We start from the raw sequence: 9,133 nt of genomic DNA on the forward strand, positions 1-9,133 counted from the left end.
TTTTGCGTTAGAAAGTTATTTAAGGGGCTGGGGATTTAGCTCAGTGGTAGAGCGCTTACCTAGGAAGCGCAAGGCCCTGGGTTCGGTCCCCAGCTCCGAAAAAAAGAACCAAAAAAAAAAAAAAAAAAAGAAAGTTATTTAAATAAAAGAGTTCCAGTTTTACCAAGCAGAAACATCCCAAGAATAAACATCTCCCTGCCACTGCATTTCTCCTTAAACCACAGTTCTGACAAATCGCTTGTATTTTAAACAAGGTTGCCCCGTGCACATGCCTCTGGTTAGAGGGAATATGTGACTTTCTGCTTGCCTGAAAGCTGTGGTGGTTAGTTTAATGAAAGGAAGCAAACAAGTCAACTCTGGGTCAAGACCTTACAGTCACAGCTCCCCCCCTCCCCCACCACCACCACAGGACACATTTGAGGTCCTTGGGGGAGGAGCACCGAACATGGCTTGTCTAACGACTCTGTGACCTGGTCACCCCTGAGTCCAGTGTAAGAAACCCACCACCATCAATATGGCTTCCCCTTTGCCTGATGGAGCAAGGTGCTCATCCATGACTGTCAGAGACGGAAGACGAAACCAGGTGTCGGGAGCTGCAACAGAAACTCTAACCAAAACAATTTACGCCCAAGCCAGGTACTTCAGCCCAGACAGCAGAGCTGATTGGTCTGACCTAGGCTCTCAGACGGGGGAGGAAAGATGATTACTGATACATGGACCATGAGTCGACCACACGTTCTTACTATTGAACATGCCCTCGGTGGGATCTATAGAGAAAGAGGGTCTCTCCCCACTGGGAAAAGGGATACTAAAAAATCTTCTTGGCCCTAGAGACTCTTTGGCTTCCCTTCCAAATTGTTGTCCTCCGTTTCCAGGCTGCTGACCTGGCTGCCCAACAAAGGGCCCTAAGACAAGTGGGGCCTATTGATATTCTGAAGACACACTACACCGCCCTGTGGGGCTGCTGGAGCCTCTGCAGTAAAGAAAACATAGACAGCTCAAACCTGAGGTCCATGGAGGGCAGCAGAGGGAAAAATCATTCTTAGAATAACTTGTAGGAACTAACCTTTGGCAGGCTACGCATTTGGGGTCCACAAAACTTTCTGAGTTGCTCAGACCCAGGTATGTGATAGCTAGACTGGGCAGCCTAGAGAAGCCTAGAGCAGGATACCTCAGCCCAGATGTCCAAAACAGAGAGTCCTTTATCCGGGAGGGGGTCCAAAGGAGAGCCCGACACCCTACTGGACTCTTTGTAAACTGAATTTACCAGGATCCACCTGCTGGGGGAGGATAAAACTACTTGCTAGATTTTAAAGATACGGTTTCAGGATGCGCTTTCCCTACCTCAACTGAAACCGCTCACGTAGTAGTTAAAAGATCCTCCAGAAACTGGTCCCAAATTGGCCACCCCTTAGCAATGGGTTCTGACAATGGCCTGGCTTTCCCAGCCAAAACCTCTCACTTCGTAGCTAAAAGCTTTAAAACGTCATGGAGCATATAGACCTCGGAGTTCTGTCCCAGTAAAAAGAAAAAGGGACAGTAAAAGCAACTGTAGCAAAACTCTCACTAGCATCCCGCAGAGCGTGGATAGGGCCTCCTCCATTGCTTTTTTGCTTCAGCCCACTTCACCCCATGGACGGAGCGATTTATCCTCACAGGAGATTATATTCAGAAGTCCTCCGCACTGTTGCTCCAGTGCGGAAACCAGCAATTCCCACAACTCTCTAACCATCCCTTTCTCAAGCCATTGCAGGCTCTCCAGTCTTCCATACACTCTCTGAGAGGCCCAACCAGCCCTCAAGTCCACCACCAGCTTCCCCTTGTAGTAGCCCAGTGATACCATCCGGAGCAAGCAAGTAGCCAAAAGGGCGCTGGAACTAATTTGAAAAGAATCTCGCCACTCCTATGGCTGTGAAGGTAGCCGACAAACATCATGGACAGACCACACCCTGGTTAAGTACGCAGAAGCCACAGGCATTGATGCCAAATGGACTATGGACCCGTTGAAAGTAAGGTTTCATTGGGCTAGGGCTCTACCTGCCTCTCTCCCTCCTCCAGAGTCTTCTGTTTTGCAGTATGGGTGTGAACACAGGGTTATGGTCTAAGCCCCACGGCCCTCAGGCCTGCTGAAAACTGAGGAAGCAGATACAGAGAAAGCATTAACTAGCGAGTGTGACTACAGACCAGCAACCCGTATTTCATATTGACCTTTTCTGTCTCTGCTGACCCACTTTAAGTGTCTGGTTGTATGGAGAAAAGAAAAGATGTGTGAATTTATTCTGTATCAGGAATACAGAATTTACAGTTCTGTCCCTGCCCTGCGGCTGGGTCCTCTAGCTGCCAGAAACAAGGGAGTTTCCACTGTGAGAATTGGGGTTGTAAAACTGAGGATTCCTGAAAAAAATGCCTTTAAAAGATTCCAGCTTTTGGGAGGGTTCCTGGGGATAGCGTTAGTCATTCCCAGATGAAATCAGTCGGCCTTCTGGTTATGGTTAGACACCCAGCCCCTGAACTACACAGGGACAGAAACAAAGCAGACAGCCGGCCTATGAACTGACAAAACTCACTGTGACTGGGGACAGCCCAAACTAATGTTAGAGGGCTTATAAGGGGCTAAAACTTGTCTAATATCCAAAACCTTTAACCCGGGCACTTCCCTTTATTCGGATGTTTGCTATTCTGTGTACTGGGTTGATTCATCTGGATAACCACATCATGGGGCCTCTGAGACTACTTGGTGAGCATGTATTAACAGTTTGACTAATGCACCTCTCCTGTTGCTTTCCAAGCTGAGTAGACGGGTTGATCAGGACCGAGAGGGATTAAAAGTTTCCATTTCAGAATTATAGCAAGTTAGACTCCCTTGAAGAAATAGTCCAACAAAATTGGAGAGGCTAGATTCCCATGAAATAAAGGAGCCGGCGAGGTTTGGGGAGAAACCTGTGTGTCTGTGCTAACCCATCAGGAGTAATTAGAGAGAGAGCCTTGCCGTGGTTGGGGAAATATTTAGTGCCGGTCTCTGGTTCCTCTGGCTAATTACTCTGCTATCTACACTGCCTGAGCCTTAAATTCTCATTCTGATTGGATTAACAGGGAGGTCCTGCATCACCTCAAACTAAAACTAGGTGAGTCCATGATTTGACTCACTTACTAAGACCAGGGGGGAATGTATCGGGGCCCCAGACTTTCGTAGGCTCTGAGATCTTAGCAGAGCTGTCTCCATGGTGGAAGTGCCATTCATGCTGTGAAACTCAGCACACAGACAACACCACCTGCCAAAAATGAGAACTAAGATCCAACCCGCCAAAGTCCAGTTCTGGGGAAGTCTCTAACTGTACCAGCCTTGCTTTTCCACTTCTGTATTTCTGCTTCTGGCTAAGCGTTCTTGTTAACTGGAGTATGTCCACCCAGGACATAGATTTTATGCCTAAAAGCTCACCTAGGGAAAGGCTCGGAGCTCCACTGGGATCACCAACTAGCTAATAAAGACTTTCTATCGTCTTAAAGCCATGTCTAAGCAATCTTCCGGTGAGTACCCCACAACAGAAGGAACTAAACAAAGTCCCTCCAGGTTCCCAGGTAGCATCTGAAAAAGCTCCAATCATGAAGCTGGGCTAAAACTGCATTCCCAGGGTTAGCTAATCAGTCTGCCTAGTGCTATATAGAAGCTCTAATTAAGATTTCTGAAGGCTTAAGTCACTTCCCCAGGCTACCTGGCAATGCTGGGGTGAAAGACTTGGCCTAATGTTGAAGATTAAGCCCTGGTCTTAAAGTAAGCTGGCCAGAACCCAGGGCTAAGACTCTCAGACCAGTCGTACTAGCCATGCCCCCATGTCCTCCGCAGAAGGACGGCACAGATTCTTCTGAAGCCCAAAGCGTCAAATGAACCATCTCTGATGAACCTACTCAGGAGAACTCAGGTTTTGTCTCAATAGCACATAGGAAAGCAGCAATTCATGAGAACATGGATCTCTGACTTCTTGTTTTACTGTCTCCTCTGCCACTGTAATACCACCTCTCATCCCTTAGTGGGAGGAATGACAGACAAACATGTACATAAAATACAAAGTAAACAACTTCCTGTCTCCCCAGTTGCCCACACTCTGAATAACTGTTACACTCAGACTTTAATTCATGTTGGTAAATACTGAGAGTGGTGAAAGCTCGGTGCTTTCTACGGTGTGTATAAAAATACACACCTATCGGGGGGCTGAAAAGATGGTTCTGAGAGCTAAGAGCACTAGCTACACTCCCAGAGGATCTGGGTTCGATTTCTAGCGTGAACATGGCTGCTCACGACTATCTGTATCTATAACTCCAGTCTACAGCTTCTCTCCTCTGCAGGAACCAGGCTCGCACAAGGTACACGCAAGGGCAAGCAAGCAGGCAGATCACACGTACACATAAAAACAAATGCAGGGGCTGGGGATTTAGCTCAGTGGTAGAGCGCTTGCCTAGCAAGCGCAAGGCCCTGGGTTCAGTCCTCAGCTCCAAAACAAAACAAAACAAAACAAACAAACAAAAAACAAATGCAAAACGTTTTAAATAGTCACCTATCATTGGCAGATGTGCACATCTGTGCAACAGTACAAAAAGGCAATTTACTATGATCAAAAATCATACAGGTCACTTGACCCAGAAATTCCACATCTAGAAATGAACATCCAAAGCCTCTCCCCTCTCCCGCTCTGAACGTTTCCACCTTTGTGCGCGTGCCAGCATGACTCCCGTTCCCTTCTTTGCTCTTATCTTACTTGACCCCTTAGAAACATCCAGAAAATATGGACACGTTCTGCTTCATCCCTTTGATTTCCATAAGAGCATAGTCCACGGAGTTCCTCCCAGTCCAGTGTCACTCCTTTCCGGTTTGTTTTATTGGCCCTTCTTTCTGTTCAAAATGGTGTGTTAAAGGCCTCTGTCCTCCCAAAGCATCCCCTCTCCACCTGTGTGCTCTCCCTTAAGTAAGACCTAGAAGTTTCCTTTAAATGCTAGCAAAATTGCAAAGCTATAGTCATTCCTGACTACTGCTTAGGAGATCTTCTAGGGGGCTGGAGAGACAGCTCCTCCATCAGGAACACTTGCTGCTGTCCTGGGCACTGGCATAGCCACTCATAACCACATGTGACCTTGGCATACTTCTGACCTCACTGTACACAGTGTTGCATAGTGAGACATGTGGACAAAACACCTATACACATAAAATATTAAATATATAAATCTTGTCTTAAGAAAAAAATCTAGACTGATTCCAAATGCCTTCCTCGTCTCTTCTAGTTAGATACATGCAGACGTCTCAAAGTCAGTGCTATGGTTAGGACACGGTTGAGTAAGTTCCCTGGTGGAGAGTTTTTGGGCACCTTGTAGGAATTTGGCAGGAATTTGACATTGGGTCAGGGCACAGAAATGGGCTTAGGTAGAAATTTGACTTTGGGCCAGGACAGGGAAGTAGGCTCTAAATGAACACAGCTGAGGAATATTCTTTGTATCTTGATGGGTCAAGTCCCTAAATACAGTAATCATGGGACCTTCCTTCTATGCTTTGTTTGTTCCTGGACTACTCTGGTTATGCCTTAGGACTGACCACATTCTTTGTATGTACCTAGAAGGATGTAAAAGCTGACTGGGAAAACAAAAACACAGCTTCAGCCTCAGAACTGACTGGAGCCATGCTACAGTATTGTCAAACTGTCCTTTTCTTTTCAATCCTCACTCCCTCCCTTGAGACCTGGTTGACTGACTGAGCTGGCTCGGTCATCCCCTTTGAGGTTTGTGGGGGGACGCCCCTTAGTGTGGCAATGTGCTGAAAAGTAGTGGAACCTTTAAGAGAGTTCCCCCAGACTCCCAAAAAAGAAACCAGGCAGTGATGGCACACATGCACGCACACACACACACACACACACACACACACACACACACACACACACACACACAGTGAGAAGGGGGGAAGGGGGGAGGGAGCAAGATGGGAGGAAGGTGATTAGGTTACTGAGGGCGACATCTTCAGAAAGGATTGTTACGGTCCTCATGGAACCCTGACTAGTGCCCTCAAGAGTAAGTTGTGATAAAAAAAAAGGAGTCTGGTCCTTGAACCTCTGTCTCTTTGTCCCACCATCTCTTTTATATATCCTTCTGCGTTATGACACTATCCACCATAAGGCCCTTACCAGAGGCTGGTTCAATTGAGCTGGCTGATCTTAGATATTTGGCCTCCAAAACTTTGGGTTAAATTTGTATGCAGTTTGGCCTTCGTGGGGGTCACCTAACAATGGAACAGGGGCTGTCTCTGAATCTGTTGCCTCCTGTTGGGTCCCCTTTCTCTACCTGGACTGCCTAGTTGGGTCTCAGTAGGAGAGGATGTGCTTAGTCCTGTGGGGACTTGATGTCCCAGGGTGGGGTGCTACCCAAAGTAAGGATTCCCCTTCTCTGAGAAGGATTTGTAAGGAAGGGACTGAGAGGGAGGGGAGCTACAATCGGGATGTGAGGTGAATTAAAAAAACTAAATTCTGGGGGAAAAAGCACAAGCAAACAAAACTGTGTTTAGTAAACGTCTTTTCTTTATAAAGCATAGCAACTCAAGCATCTTTTTTATGTTAACAGAAGACTGATCAAGGATTTAAGACTGTGCCATGATCAAAACAGAACATTAATTTTCAACTTCCAAACTTGCTCATACCCAGGTATTTCACCATGGGACCACAGTGACCCAGAGTTACGGAGGACTGGTCGGAGGAGAGCTTCGACCCTGGATACCTCAGATAAGGATGACAGGAGTTGGCTCCCTCCTCCCCCTCCCAACATGGCACCATAAAGCCGGCTGCCCCACCATCCACCCTAGTAAGAATTTATTACCCCTACAGTTATCAGGCTCTACTCCTTGTCTGACCTTATAAGGTGCCCCTCCCCCTATAGCCCCGAGTCCGTAGATGAAGTATTTTCCACCACCCTTGTCCTAGTCAATTGTACACAGCCACACAAGCCCTGCCCCAGAGACCCTGGGCACTTCTCCAGGGGCACAAATACCCCTTCCTACCACCTTCCTCACCCTCGATGGAATGGAGTCAGCTCTCCAAAGCTGTTCCTGGGTGTATGTGTTCCTTGCCCACACACTGTCCACCAACCAAGATCCTGCCTGCACCCACCCAGGTCTCTGCTAAGCTTCTCTCCCTCCAGTCCAGCCCAGTGCGGTTTGCTAATGGACAGACACAGGAAGGCACATCATCATCATCTTCAAGCAAAAACATCAATAACAAAAAGTCAGTATGCCTTTTAATCTTCCTCTCCTAATATCAGTTGGTATCGTCTCCAAAATGGAGTATAGTTGGCCACCTTTCTCTCCATCTTTGGTATTGCCCATATCCCAGTCGACATCAACTCTGGCTTGGGTCACACTCTGAACTGTTCTCTTTCTTGCCCTTGTCTATCCACAACCCACATGGTAGCTAGTGGCCTTTTAAATGACCAGGAAATAACTATCTGTTGTCTCACCATGAATGAAAGTCGAGTTTCTTACTCTTTTACAAAACTCTTCAAGTACCAGTGCTTGCATAGCTCTAGAACCTGCTTGTTCACATTCTCCATTCCTTACTTGTGTCTACCCCTGGTCCTTCATGCTGTAGTTCAGATCCGAAATGTCCCCTACATGCTGAGGTGTTTGAACACTGGTCTCTAGGTGATCCTCCTTCTAGATAGGTTGTAGAACCTTTAAGGGGTGGATCCTTAACTAAAGAAGTGGTTGGGTGGGCAGGCCTTTGGGTTTTGTAGCCTGGACCCATTTATTGTTGTCTCTGCTTTCTGACCTCAGATGCAATGTGACCAGATATCTTAGGCTTACACCACCATGTTTTCCTACCACGATGGACTTTAATCTCTTCTTAAACTGAAAGCCAAAATAATCCCTTATGATACTTCTAGTTGGGAAACTACAATATACGATGCTCAAGTTTTACCCTCAGATAAGGCCACTTCCCCATTATAGAACACCCACAGCTCTTACCCTCGCACTGACTGGCAGTGGATACATGGCTGGTTTTCTTTCTTCCCCAAATCAGAGAGTAAATTCCACAAGAACAAGACTCTTGTTCTGTTTTGTTCTTTGCAACATCCTTTAGAACTTAGAACATGCCTGGCATGCAAAAGTAGGAGAATGAACCAACCCATTGGTGGTGGCACACACCTTTGACCCCAGCACTCAGAAGGCAGAGGCAGGTGGATTTCAGAGTTTGAGACCAGTCCGGTCTGCAGGGTGAGTTCCAGGACAGCCAGGACTACACAGAGGAGCCCTGTCTCTAAATAAGCAGACAGAGAAAAAAAATAGGAGAATATTAAATGAACAAGCACTCAAGATAAAGGTATGTGGATGGATGTTTATATAGGATTCTGTAGACTGCATTGTGTGTATGTGTGTGTGTGTGTGTGTGTGTGTGTGTGTGTACAATAGACGCAGTCATTTAAAACAGTGGGGCAAGTCTGCAAATGCTGGTATGATAATACTGTCTGAGACACGTTCCTGTGCAGTGCACACGCCAGACTGCAAACTGCTCAATGATCCCTCTCTGTTTACTTGTGCTCCTCAGAAGTCTCTACCTGAGCTGAGCTGTAGCTAGTCTGCGTGACAAGTCGGGTGTGGTGGACACGACAGTGTGTGACCTCTGAAGAAAGATTTTACAGCTTCACTCTTGTTTCTCTGGGTCACTTGTTTGGGGGGTGGGAAGCCCGCCTTTATGTTGTGGGATCACTCGAGCATCCCTGTGGAGAGGTCCTCGTGAGGTGGAATGGAAGCTCTTGCCAGTCCTGTGAGTGAGCTGCATTGGCACTGTGTCCCCAGAACTGCAGTTGACATCAGCACCATATTCATGAATAAACATGGATTCAAACACATGCTTGTCCATGTGCAGAACAAAGAAAGCTACTGGGCTCTGATGTGGGTGGTTGAGAAGGGTCCCCCACTCACAGAGTTCCCTCCTCCTCCCTCCCCTTGGTCTCTGAGAGGGTGTCCCTCCGTATCCACCCCCCCCCACACACACACACACTCTAAGGGATCAAATCTCTGCAGAATTAGGTGCATCTTCTCCTACTGAGGCCAGACAAGACAGCCCTCTGCTACATATGTGCTGGGGCCTTCAGACCAGCCCAT

Source organism: Rattus norvegicus, chromosome 2 (assembly GCF_021556685.1).
Source record: "Rattus norvegicus strain SHRSP/BbbUtx chromosome 2, alternate assembly SHRSP_T2T, whole genome shotgun sequence".
Lineage (NCBI taxonomy): Eukaryota > Metazoa > Chordata > Mammalia > Rodentia > Muridae > Rattus > Rattus norvegicus.